This window comes from Sceloporus occidentalis, unplaced genomic scaffold, assembly GCF_023333645.1.
Source record: "Sceloporus occidentalis isolate IW3139 unplaced genomic scaffold, rSceOcc1.0.p SCAF_40, whole genome shotgun sequence".
Lineage (NCBI taxonomy): Eukaryota > Metazoa > Chordata > Lepidosauria > Squamata > Phrynosomatidae > Sceloporus > Sceloporus occidentalis.
The window spans coordinates 6,813,105-6,838,084 of NW_028317020.1; the positions used below are offsets into that span (position 1 = coordinate 6,813,105).

Here is a 24,980-nt window from a genome sequence, read left to right on the forward strand (position 1 = left end):
ATGTGGGTAGGAGGTTGTGCTGACATTGTGGGTGGTCCTGCTGAAGCCAGTGGGAGGTCCTGCTGATGTAGTGGGTGGTCCCCTCTGGAGGGGAAGAGGGTGGGGAGGGGGTAGTGACCCTGAGACCCGCAGAAGCAATGTTTCTCCTGGAGTCTCCGGGCAAAATCCCAAGAGTCCCCAGGTATCCAGTCAAAACCTCGTACATGTGTATGAACAGGGTCCGGGGAGCAGCAAAGTATCTTGTGGGACCAGACATAAAGAGCTGCTTTGTCATCTTTGGTGAGTTGAAATACACACAGAAATTATTTGAACATAGAAGCTAGTTTTCTTCTAGATTGATTATAGCTGTAGAGCATTACTGTATACTTTTTCTAGCACATCTCACAGCTCTTCTCAAAGCTTTGCTGGGTTCCACTGCTATTGACTTTTCCGACTCCAAAAACACATCTGTGTCCAGTATGTTGTCAGTGAGGTTTGGCAGATCTTTCTTGTTTTTGAAGTGTTTGCTGAGAACATGTTGCTGCTCTGTCAGTTATCACCATAACCTAAAATATTTCACTGCTAATGGTTTCCATGTGTGCCTCCTCCCTCTTCCTCCATCCGTTTCTCCCTTCTCTTGTCTTTACCAGACTTATCTCTTGCCATATCGGAGAGATGATATAATCCTACTCAAACAATGGAGTGCCTCTCCTGCTTTATCCTCTACACTATGTGCACGCTGTCATTCATCTCCATGCTACCTCCTTTGGCATCAGGTAGGTGAAGCCCGGGCACGTGGGTTAATAAGGAAAGTACACAAATACTCCAGTGTGGGTGAATGTTGACATATTCCCTCACCTACTGAAACCAAGCACAGGGACACGGAACAAGCTGAGGCTGTGGTGCACAAAATGAGGTAGAATTGCTATTTACTATTTTATATATCACAATCATATTCCATAGCGCTGTACAATGGATTAGACAAATACCATGATTTGAGGGGCAAGTGGGCTGATGCATGGTATACAGTAGAGGTGTATCATAGAGACACGGGTTGTAGACTGAGGGTAAAAGGACCAGACACGCGAAGACTAAGTGAGTTTTATAAGAACGCAGTCACAGACTTAATGTAGAGAGAATTTGTTTTTTTTTTTTGTTTGTATTTCCTTCTAGGAGTTATGGAGTCTTTAGCTGGAGTTGATCCCTTTTATTGGGCCAACATAGAAAAATTTCATTATTGGGCCAACATAGAAAAATGTAAAGTTACATAAGCTTTTGGGTACTTGGAGGTCTCTTTTTCAGTCGTTGTCACTTGCATCGTCTCGCCCCTGCACTGTATAGAGAGCTGGGATACAATGTTGTAACCCTGCAATCTGCACCGTACAGTTGATAGAGGAAGCACAAGATGGTTGTCTGCGCCAGAGGAGGCTCCCTCCTCAAGATAATTAGATGCTCGGCATGGGAAGGGCAGGTGGTCTGGCAGGTGGTGCCAGGATGTAGCCTAAGATTGCAGCCTCCGTTACATCAGCGTTTAGTGCATGGACTCTATGTCACCCTAGACGATAGTCACCCTATTCTACTGCTTCAGGAAAGAAGTTTCGATGGTGTACTTTATCTGATGCCGAACAGAGGAAATGTTCTTATTTGGCACGGACTCTTCAGTCTGTGCTGCCCGCAAATGATCCATTCTCCAGGGTTTCTTGTGTGAGAGCTCACAATACACAGGACTGCATGACCAAGATCAGGGTAAGATGATGTACATTACTGGGAAGTATTTTACCAAATGGTAAAACTGGAGAGTTCACTATGATGAGAACTCCTGTACTATTCATGATGATGGATAGTAGATCCTAACAGACTTTACATTTCACGTACCTCTTTAAACTATCAGGCTCATGGGAGAGCTGGCACCTTCTGGCCCAGGAGGCAAAAAAGCCAGATGACCCCATCGGCCTCTTGCCCCTCCAACATATACACTGACACAGATATGTACACATACCTACTCAAACTTACACGCTTAAAAATACACACACTAACATAGACTTACTCAGACTCACCGACACACACTTACATACTAATGCTAACACACACTCCTTCTCACACCACTTACACATACACATTCATGCTAACACACAAACATTTACACATACACATCCACACTAGCACACACTTATACATACATTCTCATTCTAACATACATACTCCCTCTTACTCACTTTCTCCCTTTTGCATCCCCCTGACCTCACTGGCAGCTTTCACTGCAGGGTGACATAACCAGGGGTCCAAACTGCCCTTTAGGAACAATTTTAGATTGGGCTGGGGGTGAGGCTACAAATCTCATGGAAATTTTCTGTATAATACATCATTTCTGTTGCCTGGCTTTGTGTTATTTGATGCTTTCCCAGGGAAATAAGGCAGATGCGGTGTCCCTTGATGCGGGAGAGGTGTACACGGCCATCCAACTGTATGATTTGGCAGCTGTAGCAAAAGAACAGCACTCAGAAGGTAAAGTTCACTGTGCATTTAGAAGCATATAACCATTATCAGTGCATAATTTGACCTTGGTCTTAGATTCAGAATAGCCACATGCCTATCCCATGCATGTATACATTCCCTTACCATATTAGTGTCTACCACTTCTGCTGGGGGGCTGGTCCACTTGTCTCTCACCCTCTCAATAAAGTGAACTTCCTTACATCAACATTACATCTTATGGAACCTTGTACATCGACTGTTATATTATTTCCACTGCCTGTTAAATAATGAGAAAAAAACCCTAAAAAACTAAAATTGACCAGCCTTTACAGATAGCTTTGACCTTATCGTACGGTTCTGCCAACAGGATTAATATCAATATATTACTCAAGTGACAATATCTGACTCACTCTCAGTCAACAGTACCATTGGATTTGCCAAATCATAGAGGGGAGCATTAGTCAAACCACACTGCTCTTGGTTGTAGAATCCCTCAGTAGATTGTTCTGTCCAAGTCACTCCAGCTGGCAGTATCAGTCTCCAACATCTTGTGACGTACTGACGTGTATTAATACAACAAGGATAAGAAGCATTCATAGAATAATTATGATATGCAGTATCTACAGTGCTGGCAACCATGAGGTGACCCTGGCACTTTAAGGCGTACAGCCGTCTGACGGATTCACATGGCTGGCCACACTCTACATTTTTAGTCTCATGCATTTGCCCGGTGTGCCGGATAGCCAATCCAGACCTGATTAGCTGAAATATATATTTGGTGACTGTATGCTCCACGGAGCAGGGATCGCCGTTTCTAATGTAATGTGTTGCACCCCAATAAATAAAATCTCTGTGACTACACTTAATGTACGGCCCCTTATCGTACTGTAAAGCGGCAAGTACATCTGTCAAGTAAAATATGAATTCATACATAATGGTGCCCTATTACCCCACAGGGAGCTGCGTGTTTGCAGTTGCTGTTGCCCGGCGTGGCACCCTGAACATTGACAGCCTAAGAGGGACCCGCTCTTGCCATAGCGGGGCGCGGTGGACATCAGGCTGGAATATCCCATTAGGATTCTTGCTGTCCAAGAACTTTCTCTATTGGGATGAGGAACAACCTCTGAGTAAAGGCAAGCTTACAAAAAATAACATGCCCTGATCATTATGTAGAACTATGTGATTACAGTCTTTAATTATAACAAGCATAATATGAAAAGGAATACATAGGGAGTACAGCTTGAAGTGATAATAAGCAGGGGCATAACTAGAAAGCACTGGCTCCTGGTGCAAAAATTGAGCCGGGGCTCTCCAACAGTTGGTATGTGCCATCATTGCCCCCAAAGAACTTGTCTGTGCCTTCTTTGCCCCTTGCCCCCCCCTCGAACATACACTCTGGTACATATATGCAAACACGCTTACACAAATTACACACAGTTAGTATAGCTGTGGCTTGTAGATTCTTACCTATAACAAGGTATATGCTATGACTCAAATCTAGCAGAAACTACTGCCATATTATTAGGATGCTAGTTACTTTCTCTTCCAAACCAACACAACAAAGAGATCACATAAATTCTAATGAAGCTATTAAGTTATCGCACATATCATACATATACAGAACAATAATGAATAAATACTTACAATACACATATTAATGGTTCACTACTTGTTACGATTTAATTCCCTTTAGTGTATGTTGTTTCCCACATTAAAGCCATGCAAGCGGATCCTGAAGTCACACTGTTAGGGCAAATGCAAACACAGAGTAATGTATGTGACGGGACCGACCTGTACCCCGACTGGGTACTCCCGCCAAACGTTGCTTCCTCCTGCCGGGACACCAACAAGTAACCCCTTCAGCGCCAGGCAGAACCAGCGTTGTAGATAGAAGGGTGGACGCCGCTGCACCGGAGCTGCATTGGCACTGTGGCCATCCGAAGCTTAGCTACACGGCGAGGCTACACCCCACCCTAAACATCAGGCAACACGCATGTTGAGGTGAAAACAGGACTCATTTATTAAAACCAAAGACAGAGCTATATATACACACAAGTAAGAAAAGGGGCAAGACAAATATCACATGATCTAATTACCATGTCAGTAATTAGATCAAATCCTGCAACACAATATCCGGGGGAAGGACAGAATGACATGAGACATAAATAATTACATTAATTGGGGACGTAGACGTGGAATGACGATAGACATATAATTGGCTTAAGACAGACAATGGCCAGGACACAGGGATAACAGGAGCTCACAGGATTAACAGCTACCTGTTATGTAATTGATAATTAGGTATGCAGCAGTGACACCTAGTCATACCTACAGGGGGTCTTAAGACAAGGGCTAACTCACACAATAACAGGGGAAACACTTCACACCTATACAATTAACAATGCAAAGACAATCAGCCTTCTTCCTACCACAGGATATCCAGCAGACGTTACAGTTCCGAGACTCTGAGTGCTAAAACATGGGGAACATCAGCAGAAACTGAACCCCTGTATCCACACACAGAAGTCTCTACAAGGCCTGGGCCCATAGTCGATAGGGAGGAGGCTGGCTCTCAGGCCTCTCCAGGGGCCCCAGTGATGGAGGGTTCTGTCACAATGTATATAAAGGGATATATGTGGTGACTGTAACAATCCATGGCGTGCCACAATCTTCAGAAATGTGTAATTGTTTTTTCAGTGTCAGAATGGTAGCAACAGCCTCAAGCACCATGTGTACTTCAAAAATGAGTGTTGGACACTCTTTTCTGAAAAAATGATTACCAGCTGTCGTAAACCATACATTTCACAATTTGTCACTATCAGTTAAATGTTTGCCAGATTGCCAGTTAGGAAACCAAAGACCCGTAGAATTTCTCAACCTATTGTATATCTTTTATTGCTTTTCCTAAACGTTACTCATTTGAGAACTTGAATACAGTTGAATACAATACGGTTTTATTCGTTTGGACAATTCTGTATAAAGAAAAGGTTACAAAATCAGAACCCTCTTAGTTTATGTTGGCATTTTGTGACTTAATATGTAATAAATGTTAATCTGACCTTTTTTTGTTGATTGTGAATGTCCTTCTGTTTGCTCCTTGTAGTTGTCAGCAGGTATTTCAACGCCAGTTGCATTCCAGGAATTGGGATCTCTGCCCCCAACCTGTGTGAACTTTGCCAGGGGCCTAAATCCTATGTAAGGGACAAGAATAACTTCTGTGAGACAAGCAGCAGTGAACCATTTTCTGGTACCGATGGTGCTTTCAGGTAAGACATCTGCATCATCTGCATCACGATCAGGGTCACATTCAGGGGTGTAGAGCCAGCAGGGGAGGGCTGGCTGCCTAAAGCCTGGGGGGGCAAGTCAAGTGAAGTGGCCCGTTGTGCCACGAATCAGCCCACCATACATGCCTATCTTTTCCTGAACGCATATTCATTATAAAAATACAAATATGATTCAACATAAGTCAATTTTTTTTTTTTTTTTTTTTATTAAACTTCTTTATTCCACGGAGAAGACAAAGCATAAAACATGAGAATAAGTTTACAGCCAGACATTTTGACATGTTGACAAAACTTGACATTTACAGAGACAAGTGATGTACAGTTGCAGTATAACATACAGTACAAACAAAGATCCAGGAGACCAAAAGTAAGGATAAGTGGAGGACATTCATGAAGGCAAACATAAGGTACAAAACCACCGACGCAAAACCACAGGTCACAACACGCAACCATCCCGCCCATCATTAAGATCAAAAGCCCGGGACAGGGAGAGTACCTCTCAGGACTTGAAGGCAGTACCATTCTGTGGTATTAAATGTTTGGTATAGTGACAACCTGGTATCACTATCCAGCGTTGCGATAAATGGGGACCAACGGTTAAACAGAAATTTAACCTTGCTTTCCTTATGGAGAACGGCTTCAAGCCAATCCATCTGAAACAGAAGGCGTAATCGCGACAGGACCATAGGCAGTAAAGGTGGCTGAGGAGCAATCCATTGGGACAATATTGCCCGTTTGGCCACTGCCGAGATAGTGAGCAAGAGAGATTTAGCTCTTGCTGCAGAGGGAGGAACAGGATCAGGGATCATACCAAAAATTGCCCATTCAACAGAAATTACAAAACGAATGCCCAGAGTATCTGTAATGTACAACTGTAGGGCATTCCAGAACGGGACAATAGAACTGCAGGACCACAAGCCGTGAAGAAGATCCGCCCCAGGTGAGCGGCATTTCAGACATCGGGAATGATAATCTAAACCCATTAAGAACCGGAGTTTGGGGGTAAAATGATTTTAAGGAACATTTCACCATAATCCCTAGACACCAAGAGTTTGGAATTGCGGGAGTACGCCTGGAGAACTTGTTTTTGACACAGATTTGGAAAATCAGTTTTCCAGGAGGCAATGCCCGCCGTATGGGTCTCCCAATCAATAATTGGGCGAAGCAGGTTATAGATTGTAGACATAGTGAGCAGTGGGGCAGATGATATCGTGATCCGGTCTAAGGGGTGGTTGGAGTTAGCCCCAGAGAGGTGGGGAAGTAGCGCATTAACATAGTTACGGAGCTGGAGGTAGTGAATAGGATGAATTCGAACAGTAGGGAATTTAGTTTGGAACCGCGAGAACGTCAACAGTTTACCCTCTCGCGGGTCAAGGAAGTCACCAACGACCCGACCACCCACCTGGGCGAGTCTCCTAAAGACAACATCCTCCCTCCCGTGTTGGAACTGCGGGTTGCGAACCAAGGGCAAGAACCGGGAATAATGGACCTCCAAGCCCAGGCGACGTCGAACACGCTCCCAGGCCTTCATTGTATGATATAACAACGGATTAGCGACCACATCGGGAGGTAAAGTACTTCTAGGCTGATGCAGGAGAGAGGCCAAAGAAATGGCAGGAAAGAGTTGCTGCTCCAGGGTCACATTGGTGAACCTAGACCTGCCACTCAGCCAATCTGCCACAAAGCGGTAGTTAGAGGCCAGAGCATAATCTAATAGGTTCGGCAAATTCACCCCCCCGTTATGAGCCGGCTGCTGAAGTTTCACCAACGAAATTCTAGCTTTTTTGTTGCACCACAGAAACTTACGCAGCAGCGCATTATAATATTGGACATCCTTCCTCTTCAAGGTAATGGGCAACATGTGAATCGGGTACAGTAGTTTGGGGAAAAAGGCCATTTTGTATAAGTGACATCTACCTAAGAAGGAGAGATTAAATTTGGACCAAGTTTTAAAAGAGTCTTCCATTTGACGCAACAACGGGGAAAAATTTAGTTTGTAAAGATGTGCCAGATTTATGGGGATGGTAAGACCTAGATACTTCAAGGAGGGAAGTCGAGTCCAATTGAAAGGGAACGCCCCCCCCCAGCCACGTTTAGCCTGCGGGAAAATGGGAAGCGCTTCGGTCTTAAGCCTATTGATTAAGAATCCCGAGGCCTTATGAAATTGGTCAAATAGGGTAAGCAGATGAGGCATCGCCGCTTTGGGATTGGAGAGATATAACAAAAGATCATCAGCAAAGGCGGCAACCTTCAATTCGACAACACCCACCCTGATTCCCTCAAGCTCGGCGGAATCGCCAGATTAAAAAGTAGAGGGGACAGGGGACAGCCTTGGCGAGTACCCCTACCCAAGGAGAACCAGCGGGAGTTAATATTATTCACCGCAACCTGAGCCACCGGGGAATGATACAACGTTCGAAACATTTGTACAAAAGGCAACCCGAAATGATGGTATTTGAAAAAACTAACAAGGTATGGCCAGGAAATTCTATCGAACGCCTTATCAGCATCACAACTAAGTATTATAGAGGCCTTGCTGTTAGTTAGTTTGGCAGTAAGAATAGCTGAGATAAGGCCCCTAATATTTTGAGTAGAGTGGCGCCCTTTAACAAATCCGGTCTGAGAAGGAGAAGTGAGTGCCATTAGAATAGGTTGCAGTCTAGAGGCCATAATCTTGGTGTATATTTTGAGATCTTGGTTCAAGAGGGAAATAGGGCGATAGGAGGAGAGCAAAGTAGGGTCCCTGTGTGGTTTGGGAAGGACTATGATACGGGAGGCCGTGAAATCCCTCGGGGGGACCTTCCCCTGCAGATATCCATTATAAACATCAGCAAGGTGTGCCGGTAGATACGTAGAGAGAAGTTTATAATACTCGGCTCCCAGGCCATCCGGGCCAGGGGATTTGCCATTAGGAAGGGACTTGATAGCAGTGGCTATCTCAGACGGGGTGAACGGTTTAGTTAAACGCTCACGGTCCGCAGGTCAACATAAGTAAATTTAATAGCAACAAAGAATGGTAAAAAAAAAGCAAAACCTAATGTCCCCCTGATGCTCAGCCAGTTAAATGCCCCCATGATACTGGCTGAGGATTATGGGAAGTATAGTACACAGCAGCAGGGAAATTGTAAAGGCTAATATGACCCTACCAGGATCATACCTTAAAGTGGGCTGATTGGGGACAGAGCTGACACTGAAGAGCTGAATGGGGACAGCAATGACACGGGGGCTGAAGGGGGACAGAGGTGACACTGGGAGGGGCTGATTGGGAACAGAGGTGACATTGGGGAGCTGAATGGAGACAGCAATGACATGGGGGGCTGATTGGGGACAGAAGTGACACTGGGGACACACGTACATACACACACATACCTATTTTTTTGTTTTTAACGAATACAGAAAAAAATATTATATAGCTTGTACAAAAATAAATTGGTTTACTAACCTTCTACTTCCACTTTTGGGGGGTTTCGTCTAGACCTCCATCCCCTGGTAGCAACAGACTGTTTTCTATGTATACAGGATGTCAGTGACACGACATCCGGTGCTCCAGCAGTCTCAGTGCGAGGGGGCGGAGCTTTCACCCCTCACGCTGCTCCCATCACTATGCGGCCATCAGACTGCTGGAAAACTGATCTAAACGGCTGCTGGGTGCTGATGCCGCCGGCCGGAGCTACTATTAGATGAAAAAAAAAGTATTCAAGTAGCTCCGGCCCTTAAATTGCCCCCCTGCCCAGCCCGCCCCTGCCCATGTTCCTAGAACCTAGTAAAGTATAATACATTTTAGCTTTACCTGTGTGGTCAGGGGAATTTTCCATTCTGTTTGTTTGGGTTTTTTTTGGAGCTCTACTTTAACCTGCTGCTCATAATTATTTCATATTAATGGGTTTCATTATAATTATTTATTGGTTTATATAGTGCTTTTTGTGGCTACATGCACTATACACAAACACATACATGCACACATACACTATACACACATACTACATACATTACATACTGTACATACATATGAATCACATACACACATACACACATACACAGTACCTATTTGAAGCTAGGAATAAAGTCTGGCTCCTTCACACTGCCCTCAGTCTGTTGCTCTGTGATGTGGCTGATTCACTCTTCTTATCCAGTTTCTTGCCCTGTGTGTGAAGACTGACAAACTGTCCCGACTAGAGGTTACTTGGAAAACTTAAAGTAGCTCCGGCCGGTGGCATCAGCACGCAGCGGCCGTTTAGATCAGTTTTCCAGCAGTCTGATGGCCGCATAGTGATGGGAGCAGCGTGAGGGGTGAAAGCTCCGCCCCCTCGCACTCACGTTTCACCCCTCACGCTGCTCCCATCACTATGCGGCCATCAGACTGCTGGAAAACTGATCTAAACGGCCGCTGTGTGCTGATGGAGCTACTGGCATCAGCACCCAGCGGCCGTTTAGATTAGATTAGCGCCCCTGAGAGCCAGCATGCATGAATGGGGCTCAGTACACTGGCGTACTCCCTCCTCTCATTCCTACCTTGGATGATGATGCAAAGTATCTTCTCTTTACATTTTAACTGAAATGAAAAGTAGATTGTAACTAGATTATATGAGTCATATGTAGCCATATGTTAATCACGTACTTATGCATAGGTCTGTTATTGAAAGCATTATTGAAGACACCAGGAACATACTGTTTTTGGTTACTCTTAGTGTCACACCAGGGTTACAAAACACATTTTGCAAATAACAAATTAAAGTTCAAAGGATACTTTTTTCAAAAATCCCTTTTGTATTGCAAACAATTTGTAAATTATAGCATTGTTTTCAACGACCAAAACTATTTTGTGAACAGGACCAGTGTAGTCTCCAACAATTTGTGTTAGAATTTTTTTTCTAGAGACAGAAATAACTATTGGCCTGCAACTACTGTATTTACTGTTCTGTTTAGGTGTTTGAAGAGTGGTGCTGGGGATGTGGCGTTCATGGATCACTTATCTATCATCAATGCTACAGGTAAGACTGAGTCTTTGTGAACTTGTGTTCTATTTTTCCATACAAAGATAGGGCTGCATATCTATGGCTGTGGCCATTTTGGGCCATTCAGCCCAAGAGTTAAGCCTGAGATAGGAGCTTATTAGTAGAGTGTGTTAAAGTTGTGGCTAATGATAGCACGGGCAACAATCGTCTATGTGCAAAATCTGGCCTGACCTAAACATATTTGGCAAAATACACACACAAGATTTAATAAGGTTGCTGAATTTTCCTCATTACCAGTCCTCCTTTGCTGTTGTGGTTTAGCAGCAGAGGCTTATTTTGGCACCTTTTCCATTACATTCACAGATTCAGAATTAGAGGCATTTGAACTCCTATGTCCAGATGGGTCTACAGCTCCTCTGAGTTCCTTCCGAAAGTGTAATCTGGGACAGGGTCCCAACAAAGCCATAGTGACCAGAGGTCCCCTGCACAGGATCACTAAGAGGTTTCTCACCTTGATCCAGGTGACTTGTAACATATGTATGATTGAGGCTTTTCAAATCACTTTTCTTTTTTCTTTTTTTGTGGACATATTTAAAAATAAAAGCTAGAACCTCCCCAAAATGTATTATTTCATTTTATTTTTTGCGCAGGGCTTGTTTGGCCACAACGGGAGACAGCGGAATCGCTTTTCCCTCTTTGCATCAGATCCTTTTGGGGGGCAAAATCTCCTGTTTTATGATACCACACAGAAGCTGCAAGTCTTGAATGATGATGTCGACATGGCTGGGCTTCTGGGACTGGATTATGTGGCGCTCCTGAAAGGACTGGGGCATGAAGGTGAGAAATAAAGGCAGTCTGTCTTCCTGCCTACAAGCCTTAACTGATGTTATACAGCTACTTAGGGTGTAGTGGGTGTGATGGTTAATTCACGCGCAGGGCCGGCCTTAGGGGTGTGCGGCCGCACAGGGCGCCATGGCAACAGGGGCGCCGTCCGGGACTTAAATGAAAACACCGTTTTTTGTTTGTAACTTTATTTAATATCCTCCATGTTAAATAAAGTTTTTTTTTAATGTTAAAACAAAAAAAACCCGGTGTTTTCATTTAAGTCCCAGGCAGGGGCGCCGAGCGGTTGCTCGTGAGGTTTTAAGCAACCACTCGGCGCCCCTCACTCTCCGTGACTCCGTCGCGGTGCTAGCGTTTCATGGTGAGCGCCGGAATTTTTCTGGCGCTCTGCTGTTAAGCGTGCACCGCGTCAGAGCGGGAAGACGGACGCATCCCGCTCCCACCGCAGGGCTCTGGCAACAAGGTAAGTAAGGATAGGGAGAGGGGTTATATAGTGATAAGGGGCAGGGGGGTTAGATAGTGATAAGGGGCAGGGGGGTTAGATAGTGATAAGGGGCAGGGGGGTTAGATAGTGATAAGGGGCAGGGGGGTTAGATAGTGATAAGGGGCAGGGGGGTTAGATAGTGATAAGGGGCAGGGGGGTTAGATAGTGATAAGGGGCAGGGGGGTTAGATAGTGATAAGGGGCAGGGGGTTAGATAGTGATAAGGGCCGGGGGGAGGCAGTGAGAAGGGGCAGAGAGGGGAAGGTAGTGAGAAGGGGCAGAGGGGGGAAGGCAGTCAGAAGGGGCAGAGGGGGGAAGGCAGTGAGAAGGGGAAGGGGGGGAGGCAGTGAGATTTCTTTCCTTTTTTTGGGGGGGATGGGGGGGCGCCAGAGGAGTAGTCCGCACAGGGCGTCAGAACACTTAAGGCCGACTCTGTTCACGTGTAGCTTCTTTCTCCCCTTAGGTATCTCTCTGGATAATAGTGTTGTCCGCTGGTGCTGTATCAGTGCTGCAGAGATGCGGAAGTGTGAGGACTGGGCACTGAATGTGAGGTCTGATCCACTAGTCTGTATTCAGGCAACTTCTCCAACTGGCTGTATCGAGATGATCAAGGTATTTATATGGATATGTATATTTTTACATTTGTACATGAACATGCATTTTATATGCGCTACTCAATTAGCTGTGCCCTCTCACCTTCTTATATCTTGGTTTCAGAGGAATGAAGTAGATGCTGTGTCTTTAGATGCTACTCATGCATATATTGCCGGGCGGTGTGGTCTGCAGCCGGCTGCTGTCGAATACTGGGGTGAGCTGCCTGATTAGCTTATCCAGGGTGCTTCTGTTTGTAAGACAGTTTGATTGTGGAGTCTGATTGCAGAGAAAAGCACACATGAAATATAAAATATAACACCTCAAGAGTTAACAATAGCATGTATTCATTATACAAAAATATTGGGACACTTGGCCATTAAACCAACAGGGACTTTTATGACATTGTATTCTAAATACATAGACATTAATATGTATTTTGTTCCCCCTTTGCACAGTCATGCTGGAATAGAAAAGGGTCTTCTCCAAACTGTTCACACAAAGTTGGAAGCATAGCATTGTCCCCTTCAGCATACCAAGACATTTTGGACAATGCTATGCTTCCAACCTACTGGGAACAAATTTAGTTCCCGGATTACTTATTGGGCGAACTAAATAGGAAGGGAACAAAATTTGTAACCCAAAAACGAATGGGCCACAGACAGATCCAGAGGCACAGGCCAATCAATGGTGTGGTCAATTATGGCCAGTAACAAAAAAGTGGCAAGTTCAACAGTATTACTAAAGAAGGAATGTTAGCATGAGACAGTTTTTAATGGGCCACGTAAGAGGTGCAGGTAGCCAGGAGGCTTACAGTTATATTTTACTGCTGATATGATGGTAGTATGACCAGAAGAAGGAGCAAGAAAAACATGATTTTACTACGAAACACAACACAACTAAATACCAAGAAGACCAACATTTGTGGTGATATACAACATGATTTGCATGCAACAGCAAACAGTATTTGGTTGCTTCTCTTCTGACATGAAGTCCTGACATTATCCTTTATGCTCACCCTTCAGGTGAAATCTCTGATTGTGTTATGGAGCCTGAAGAGAATCAGCACAATGTCAGTGGCAGAGGTAAGATGCATGTGTCACTCACTCAAACCGATTTGTCCTATATCCTTCCACAGCCTAACAACAGAAATCATTCTTTCTATTATATTTTTGCTCTTGCTTATACAAAGATATGAAATATCTCCATTTATTTGTATTATTAATAATTGATTTGAAGCTTGAATAAAAGAAAAGTGTAAAATGGCTTCAACATGAACAGTTATTCATTTTTAGTCTTAATGTCTATACAATACAATAGTTTGACATAAACCTTCATTGAGTCCTTCAGTTAGATAGATGGTCCCACTATGGGACTGAAATAACATTTTCCAAATTTGATGTCCCGCCCGGGAGTCAAAATCTTTGGGTTGTAGTTGTCACTGGTCTCAGGAATAAGCATAACAATAAAGTATGCTGGAGATTTCCCTGCTTACTCTAAAGAAATTAAGTAAACCGAATAAAAATGTTTCTAGGCAGGGGTGGATTGTGCTGAAAATAAGACAGGAGAAACATGATCTGAAGGGCCTACAAGGGAATGGTTTACCTTTACTACAATGTCATCTACCACAGCCCCTCTATTGATGCGGCATCAAGACATGTGTTTTTAATGCACCTATGTATATTTATACTAGGTTTTTTATCTGTTATACTTTTGAAAAGATTCTGATTTTATTAAATCCCATACCATGGGCGTTAATTTAACAGGAGTGTGGATTCTACTTCCATAGAAACCTATCCAGATAAATTATATTTTGCACTACATGGACCTCATGATATTATATCTAAGTAAATGTGTCTTCTAGGCAGAGGCCTGCATGGCTTATATTGTATGATTTAGGATACACAAACAAGATTCAGATTTTTTTATAAGATTCCTACAATCCTGGAGATATCTGTCATTATAAGCTATTTTCATCCAACTCCAATGATGAGCTGTTTGCTACAAGGAAACACAATGGTGGGGAGTTGAGGCAACTGAAATGTACATCAGTGGAATTGGTCTTTTGGTCCTATGCTGTCATTTGGTCACTCATTCAAGTCTCTTCCTGTAGATTTTCCTCCTCTTTATGCTCTGGCAATAACCAAGAAAACCACAAGAGCTGTGACTCTGTCTGGCATGGGTCAGCGTAGATCCTGCCATGGTTACCTGTACAGTCCTGCTGGGTGGTTGCTGCTCTCCAAACACACGGTGCGGACCCAAGGGAACAAGACATGGGACTGTGACATTAACTTAGGTAACTTTGGGCAGAAGTGGAGCAGCGAGAAACCATGACACTGGAATGAGACATAGATATTTAATGTTCATCCTTTTCCATAAAAAGTCATTTACTGGGGAGAAAATGTTGTTTCGTACAGTACTGGACAGGGGCTGAGCAGCCTTCGTCTACCTCTCCCAGCTGCCTACCACTGATGGCAGCTAGTCTTGTTTAAAGACTGCCTAGTGCCTACTACTGATGGGTTAAACCCCCTCCAAAAAAAAAAATATCAGCATGATGCCAGCTATGACCAGCCAGGTTGTGTGCACTACAAGGCCATTACCTTAAACCAGAATAATTTTAAGGGTGATGGGAATTCTCAAAAGCAGGTGCACCACAGATGCAAAGAAAACCGTTGTTTACGTTGTTTCTTTACTATAATTTTACGTGTGCCTAACATGTGATATGTTGTGTACTGTCACCTTCATGGGTGTGCAGTCTATATGTATATACAACCATACAATTATTAGATTGAAGGGGAATGAGATGATGAATGTGATGTGATGCACAATTTGCCTTGAATTCATGAAAAGCTTAACCTTTTCTGAAAAAAATTATAGTTTTTCCTTAGGAATTATGTAAGCAGTTGTAACCAAGGAAAACTACAAAAAGAGGCCTAAACTCCCAAGGGGAACTGTACTCAAAGTTTTAAGTCATGCACGACTTGAAGACGGAAGAAAATAGTAGTATTACCGTACCTGGGAACTCTCAGGGTTTGACCCTGAATCTCAGGGTTTTTGCCCCAATCTCAAAGTCTCAGGGTAAAGGGGGCAGAATCTCAAGGTCACGCAGTCTATTCTACACTGTTGTGATCATAGTTTCCATGAGGACCGGTATTAGAGCCATTCATGCTCTACTTCAGTGTTCCTGTCTCACTTTTCCACCGCTCCGCTTCTTCTCTTGCCTCTTATTGTTCTTCTTTCTTCATCCACTTCTATCCAGTATCAGCTCTGTTAACCAGGCCTCTTTGCACACCCTCACCCCAATTGAAGGAACGGAGGAGTCGTTGTTCCTGCGGCTCTGCCCTTTTGCAGAAGTCCGCTTCTCTTTCTCCGCGGATCTGTCTGTATTATACTGACCTCTTGGAGTACTTCCACAAAGGGCAGATGGTGTGTTCCCCTTTGCAGAAGCACTCTGGGAGGCCTGGTTAAAAGAGCAAGAAGAGGCAAGACAATGAATAGAGGTGCAGAAAAGGAGACAGGAACAAGGAAACGGGCAGTGGAGTATATATGATATTCAGCATTTTTTTTTACATACCAGGAAACACAAATATAACTACAGATAGTAAAAAGTTTGTGTGAAGAAATGAGAAATTTGCTTTTTGACCCCGTTTGCAGCTTACGAGAACTATTTCTGGAAAGGGTGCATGCCAGGAGCAGAACGTGACCTGTGCAAGGTGTGTGTGGGCTGGGAGCAAGATGGCAGAATAAATGGAAGGTGTGCAGCCAATCACGATGAGCGTTACTATGGCAACATGGGAGCCCTAAGGTAAGGCCATAACGTGGGAAATGCATGCTTTTCCTCTTGCATGATCCTGCAGCCATGCTGCCTATACTAATGCCCCTGGTGCCCTTCACTAACTGCCGACTCACCTTCTGTGTGTAAACCTTCTCAGTAAAGTAAATACTGCCCAAATAATTTGTGTAGAGGACAGCAGGACTGAGGCATGCACTCAGTTTCTTTGCTTATTAAACCAAGAGTGAGAATTTTATTTCAGTCTTCATCAACATAAAAAAAAAAAAGATGTAAAGTTGCATAAACTTTTGGGAATGAATAATTCCTCGTGAAGATGAGACCTTATGCAACTTTACATCTATTTTTTGATGGTAAAATGTATCAACTTTTTTGTATTGGGCTAATACAGCTACATCCATTTTTCTTATTAATCTTATTGTAGCTAATTCATTTATTCACTCCTCAGAATAAAGATCACTTTCAGGACCTTTTTTTGCTACAGAAAATATTTGTACCGGGACTTCTCTTGTTTTCAAGTATGTCCTGTATTTAGAAGGCTATGAGGGATGTTTCCTTCAGCTGATCATTTTGCATCTTATTGAGGGCCAGAGTGAGGAAGACATCAGGCGGTATATTCCATAAAGCCCTAATTTACCTGGGCAAATATTTATCTAAGAGTAGGATAGATAAATAGATAGAGAGTAGGATACAGGTCCCCTGCACCACTGCGAGGGATCTGTATCCTAACCCTGCTGCCTGCCCGGCGCCCGGAACTGCATGTCCCAGGCGTCGGGCGCTAGACCCTGGATATAGGCCGCACCCGCATTTTAAAGACTTAAAGTGGGGGAAAAAAGTGCGGCCTATATTCGGGCCAATACGGTATTTATCTGTGTGTAAGGAATCCACTGCTTTGCTGGAGGATAGAGGGAACAAGGCAGGGCAGTTATGTCATTAATAACAACACCTAAAGCGTGGCCAGGAGCATCCTATGGTTGTGAAATCTGGCACAGAGTATTCCAAGATTTGAAGGCTAGTGATATCATACTTTCCTGCTTTCTATAAGCTACAAGATCTTTTAAATTCACTACACTTGCTGAGTGCAACATGCATTTTCTTAAATGGAAGCAAGGAGGTGCTACCTAACCTTATGGAGGACACCAAAAGTGGCACGCTCTGGCAGCCGACCCATGTGAATGAGCTTCCTATCCAGAAGCCCTCTCTCTTGAAATCGCAATAGTAGTGGAAGTCTCTTAAATACGCTGACTGGATCCTTATAGATTGATCATATATCTGCAAGAGCAATATTTTCTGTTTAGTGTCAGTATGGGCAGTTGTGCTTGAGAATGATGCTCCAATGTAGAATTCTACGATGGCACAAGATAAATCAGTTTCAAAACATGTCAAATCCACTTTAACACAGAAACGACAGTACTGGTCACAGACTACCTTAACGTAATCCTTACTGAGAGTGGTTTGTTTGCCTTACATGATGCCAGGTGTCTAGTTGGAGACCCAGCTGGACGCAGTTTTGGAGATGTTGCCTTCCTGGAGCATCACTCACTGCAGGACAACATTGCAAGTAAGACGTTAATCACAATATGTTCTCAGTATTCACTACCTGACTTTACTGGCAGATTATTCATTTATTCCCTCCGCATAATACTGACAGATCCCAGTAATGAAATATAATTGACTCCCTCTGCCTACTTGTATGTAGTCCATCACTCTCTGATGTCAATCTTGCTGTTCCATAGAAACTTTGCAACTTCTGTTCTGTGAACATCATCGAACTATAGTCCCATTCTCATAGAATATGCAATTTATTATTAGATTTATTTATTTTCAATGCATGATGGAGTCCATTTTGCTTTGGCTCCAATGTATTTACTGCATGCAAATTGGAGCATACATTGTTTGGGTATTGACTTTGAAAATTAGACATTATCCCTGGCCTCCTCTACCCTAATCTCGGAGAATCATATTTCATCTACTGTATATATTTGCAGGAAAATCTGAATGGGTAAAAAGCAACGCAGTGTCATTGGTTACTGTCCCATGGTAGGAATATTTAACACTTATTGAGGTACATTGACACAGTGGTGTCCTTGATCATATGTGACCCATAAAGTGTCAGAATCCAATATATATGTTTGAGATAGGTGTTTTTAAATAGCATTTGCAGTGAATGTTTGTTGGGTGTGCACCAATGTCTTGCTTTGTTGCATCTCTTACATTTAATATGAATATCAGGACAGGGTGCTCTTTTAAGGACCCCTAAACCAACTCCCAAGCTGTTTTGTTTGCAGACCTGGAGAAGACCGACTGGGCACATGGATTCAGCACCTCGGACTTTGAGCTGCTTTGTCCAAACGATGGCCGTGCAGCCCTTGCTGAGTGGAGAAGCTGTAACCTGGGAACTATCCCTCCCAGCGTGGTTATGACACGACCCGTTATCACAGCCAAAGTCTATGACTTCCTTGTGAAATCACAGGTAAGGAAGGATGAATTAGGATGGGATGGTCATGCAAGAGAGAAGAGGGTTTTCTGAAATGTTCTTGCGATCATACTGTAAGTAAGTAAAGGTACTATGAATTTGTTTAGTGGAGTCCCTGCGCTTATCTTTCTACTGTACTCCTGCACTGTTCATCCACAGAAAGCTGGAACATTTGTCATCCTGCCGCCTTGTGTTTCTTTATGCAGGAGAGCCTAGGGCTGGGTAAAGGCTCCACGTTCCAGTTATTCCAGTCGGCAGCGGTCTATGGAGAGGGGGATCTACTTTTTAAGGAGTCCACTTCATGTCTTCGTCCCATTGGTAGCCTCAGTCTTCAGGCTATACTGGGGGAAAGCTTCATGAATCTTGCACACTCAGTGTTTGACTGCACACAAGCAGGTACTGGATCTCATCTATCTTCATGAAGCTGTCTATCAAAGGAGACCAGTTTTTGTTATATCCCCCCCACTATACTTATGTCTCCTATGTATTGATTAACCCCCTTTTTAAAGTAACAGGTAATGCAGGAAATCAGAACATTATTATTGCAGTCTGGTGCTTTCACACTGCTGCTGAGTCCATGTCCCATTTGGACAACTGAAACTATGTTTCTGGAAAAGATAAAACAACCAGATGCTTTCCTAGTTCTCATCATGTAATTTTAACACCCATTTGGCAAAATTTAGTTTTCATATTTCTTTATAGTATTGCTGATGTTTATCTCTTACAAAAGTACTCCTATTGTTTGCTTTCAGGTATTTTAGACTTCTGCAAAAAAGACATGTGCACAGACACCAAGACCTAAAAGAGTTTGTCTTAAAAGTGACCGCGAAACCAACTATGGTTTGTTGAACAGACTTGCTGCATTTAGTATGCCCAGGAAAATAATTTCAGAGCCCTGCTGACATAAAGGCAGGACCAGGCAACATTCTGTACGATCATCACGCCATTGAGTCTCAGAAGATCTCAAGAACGGAAGTTATTTTAAAAAATACTAAGTAGTTTTCTTTTTTTACTGATACATTCAACACACTACAGTGTACACCAAAACTTCCTATTTTCCCTTATTTCTAAACTTGTTATTGAGACAAATTCCAAAGAGAAAGCATGCAATTTTTTTAACATATTAAAAAACAAATCTTAAAAACAGTTTAAACAAGTTTAAGATAAGGGACTTTTTCTTCTCGATTGATTTAAAACATTTACCCAACATCTCAACTCCTTGTGAGCCCCTTGTGTTGTTCATACATAATGTATACAAATGTATATTTTGTGAGTATTGTTTGTTTAACGTTATATTGTGCATGTAAAGATTGGCCACTTCTTAGCAGAGGTGTCACTGTTATTGGCTCTTAATGAACTGAAATCCAGTGAATAAGCCCCATATTATTTTGATTATGATAATTGCAAGATGATTTGCTGGTTGACAGGTAACTCACACACATGCATTTTTTTTACTTTTTTTTTTTTTTTTTTACCAGTATCTCATTAAAAACACGTTTTAAAGCAATTCTTCATTTCACTTTATATAATGCCTTTAGGTGCATATTTTTCACGTGTATGTAGTCTAGCTCAGTTATCTTGGCCCGTTCTATTAAGCACCCTGACTCCTTATCATACTGTCTTCAGTTAAACGACAGAATGGCTCGGTCCTAATCACCTTAAGTGACCGACTCATGAAAGTATACAGAGAAAATGATTGGAATAAGCAGGTCTTCCTGCTCAGTATGATGTTTAGGCACCCAGAATGATAATGTCTGCAGGTAAATAAGGTTGGAATGAAATTTTTTTTTGTAAGAAAAACTACATTACAGTGTACAACACTGCATTCAATGCTCAAATAAAAATTTATATTTTTCCATGGGACCCTGCCTTTTGATTGCTTTCCCTTAAATATTACATGATGTAATCCTTTTAAGCATTTCACCCTTTGGTGATCTCTGGGGGTTCACCAAGTGTAAAGGCGAGTCCAGACGCGGACCTTCTCGCTCTCTTGTGCCTAGAGGGAAACCATCCGCAAACCACTCACAATGCCAAGGAAGGCCGAAATGTGCATCTGGGGTCGTTGCCTCTCATTTTGGTTCTGGACAGCTCTTTTGGGTGGACCAGACTGATATGTAGATGGGAGATTTTTTTTTCTCTGTAATGGGAGAGCAAAAATTTGAGATGCTCCCAAGCGGGGACAAACCTTAAGGCAGTTTATAAATGTTTATCTTTCCTTGGTGAGCATCTCATCTTTTGTTGTGTATGGCATGTTTTCTAGGCTCTCAATGTTTTGCTGGTGAGTTTCGGTCCTGTGTGTTAAACATTAAAACTTATTACCATAATGATGGATTTAGTCATGTCTAAATGATCTAATTTTTCTTTTTGTCATTTGCGTAGCGTTTTAATGAAACAAGTAATAATTTGAATATCGCTTCAAGCTATTAAAAAGCCTAGGAGCTGCCAGTATACCGCACCATCAATTTTACACCAAGCGCAACTATTGTTTCGTATACATGAAAACCCATAATTTATAGTTGAACAACAGTAACTGGTTTTTATTATAGCATCATAAATAAAAATACAAAACAAACAACTATCTCCAATTCACAGAAAGCGCATGGTCCAGAAAACACACTGCACACATCTCTTATCTTACTCCGCACAGAAGCTGGCTCTTAACCCATTCGCTGCCTGTCGAAAGCATATTACGGTATGCCAGACAGGGAAAAATTGCACGGTGTGGAAAGATAAACATTGTCATTCGTCACTTGTGGCAGTCATTGTTACCAATACTAGAAAGCTGGAGCCAGTCTGTATGCACAGAAAACCTGCTGTCATGCAACAAGGACTGTAACAATACACATTCTATCAGGAACGTTCCACTAAAGATTGGGTAAGAAGAAAACTCAGGGTGTCTGAAGTAGGAAGCCTTACTTCCAACACAACTTCCCATGATTAACATTACATGGGTTAACAAGGGGTTTATAAAATATGGCCCATTATGTAGCAATGGTCTAGGTGCAAAGGTATGACTGTGGAACCAAAGGAGCTGTGTGGTAATTCAAAGGGTATACTCTGTGCTTAACAAGAGCTCACTTTCGTTCAGTATGACCTGGAACAGCTTAATTTACACATAAAATCAGTGTATTGATGTGATTACATTAACAACTACAAACACTAAATGGTGGATTTTAACATATGTATATAAACATTGAAATAAGTGCATTAACGCTCTTCACTTTACAGTGCAGGGGTTAGGACTTTTCTATGGAAAATCCCAAAGCTATAAGATAAAAACTGCAGTGTTCCACGCTAACGTCCAGATCCGTACACCACGAGGAAGGAATTGCATGATCATATCCTTTCCATTGGGGACTAGAGGGCTGAAATGGACGTGTTTCATCACATGAAAACAATAGAACTAAGAGTATGACTTGTTTGTTTATAATGGGCTCTACTTAATTTCTGTAAAGGAATAACTAATAGCTGCCCTCCCTTTGGATTCTCACCCACCTCTTTTGGTTGACACACTATACACAGATATTTTAAGGGGAGATAATGGCTGACAAACACTTCCCCACCTATTTGCCAAACAAAATCCCTTAAGGGTAGGGGTCTATCACATTAACTTGGGGTTTCTGTGGCCTTGGTGGATCTTTCCACAGCTTCTTCCTCTAGTAAGAACTTATCCAAGTCCATGAGTTTTTGGATAAGTAGCGCATCAAGCTGCACCCCCTGCATGGCAGCCTTTCGTCCTCGCTTAGACCCTGTAAAGACCTTCACTTTGCTTTTAGCTCTCATTGGCTTTGGCACGGTACAGTCCCGAAATTCCAGAATACGCTTCCTCTTCTGCTGGGAGACAGAGACTAAAATTCCATTCTTTTCTTTTGGTTCCTCAAATATCGTTTCAAGGCTCCTGGAGAAGAAATTAGGGAGATTGAAAAACTTTGTGGAGGAAAAGGGAAAAAAAAAATCTCAAATAACGCAAGGCCAGGGGTAATTAGAGCTTGTAAAATCACATCATATGCAGTACACATCAAGCTCACACACAACTGTTTTGAAGTAAAATTGAAAGTAGATCAACTTATGATCACTGCACCCTTTTGTAGATCTGCAGACCCTTGGGTGTACTAAAGGGATGTGGAATAAGATATCTTCGGTCTTTGCCAATAATCTAATCTCGACGGTGGCTGTAGTTTGGTAGCAGCTGGGACCCACAGCAGATTGTAGGAAAGTTGGGTGAACTTCATGGTATTTTTTTACGCAAAAACTTTATGAACAACAAAATTCTGTTCATATAATCAGTAGCAACAACCAAATAAACTCTAAAGGGAACAACAGTGATCTGAAGAAACATTTAAAGGCCTTTAAAGAGGTGGAAGAAACGTTCAATCAAATGACGATAGGAATTTCACACAGTAATGGAAGGATGAGAAAATGTAGGCGATGGCACAATGGAGAGGATGCCACGGAAGTACAAGCGCTGGAACAAAGTAATGTCAGCTTGCTTGGAATTAAACCTGCATCTTGAATGGTAAAGGAATACCGTAATACCAGACATGTCTCGGAGACCCGTAGACTTTACACTTGGACTAATTCTGATTTAGGGATTTGGGATGCTCACCGGGTTGCAGGTGGAGACTTGTAGTTCTTGTTTGTGTATATATCCTCCAAGCTGAATTCCTTTTTATTTATTCTAAAACCAAAAGGAGAGGGGAAGGTATAAGCATTTAAACCAGCAGTTTGATTTCTGTAGTTAAAGCAGAGCTGTCATTCACACTGTATGTCATTACATTCTATGTATCCACATCGCACTAATAAAAAGTCTAGCATAGACATTGCAGCGAATGCGCTACGTATCCTCTCTAGTGTACCAAAGACAATCTCATCTGCAGAATTCTCCAACACACTAGAGAAGACCTCTGTGGCCCATATATATATATATATATATATATATATATATATATATATATATATACACACACACATATATATATACACACACACACATATATAGAGATGCATATATTTATGCAACTGACCGTGGGTGTGCATATAGTGAAATCTATTGCATCTCTAATACCAGCAACTAAATAAAATCATTTTCTACACTAATATCCTCTTTCTTAAAGAGACTAGATGTACGAGCCAATGGTTGCCAATATATCCAATTGGTCTACACTGCTATTATATTGAGGTTTGTGTTGGACACTATGGCATTTGGTTTATATAACTGCTTGACAGAATCAGTGAGAGACATAACATGGCAACAATACTGTTAATGTATATAATATAATGGCAAACACAGTATGAAGCTTGAACATTGTCAGTGTATTTGGATTTTTTTTTATTTTTATTTTTTTTTTTTAAATAACCTTTTAGGCTTGGGCAATCCCATGGGTGTGAGGTTGGGGTCTGGTTTGGGTACGGTTTTCCGGATTCGTATTTGAGACACACGCTGAGGTTTCTTTGCCAGAACTTCTTTCTTCTATTGAAGAAAAACAGGGGGGGGGGGGAAACAAGTTATTCCTGGTGAACACTAAATAAAAATATCATTTGAACAGCATATTACAATATAGATTTTAATACAGAGAAGATATTGCGTTACAAGATACTATGAAGAGTAGCACTTACGTCATTTTCCTTTCTGCTGCTCTGCGCTCTGACACGTGAACCAGGTAAGGACTCTTTTTGTTCAAATGCATGAACAGGAGATTTAGGAGGTGAAATCCCAAGAGGCGGCTCTAGGTTATCTTCAAGTTTACATGTCTTTGGTTTCACGGAGGGCGATTGATTCTCCTCTTTTAGACTGGAATAAACAGATAAAATTAGACATGCTTCTTAACTCACTAAACAATCAGTCTAGTAAAGCCTCAAGCCTACTTCTTAACCTGATACATTGACATAGATAAAGCCTTACACCACATTTACCATAAAATTGCTTGTATAATACGCAGGTATAACCTTCCACCAAGTTTTGTGGGGGAAAAAAAGTCATAATTGCATCTAAAACACACGCATAACTCCAAATTTGCATACATTGACAATCATACATGTACGAGCTAACTTATACAAAACTCAATCCATCCATCCACATTTAAGACTGGCCGTCAGTGGTGAGC

The 24,980-nt window shown here is 42.4% G+C and overlaps 1 pseudogene; it reads left to right on the plus strand.

Annotated features, from left to right (window-relative positions):
• On the plus strand, positions 1-19,678 carry LOC149290292 (serotransferrin-like; annotated as a pseudogene).
• Positions 19,679-24,980: the final 5,302 nt, after the last annotated feature.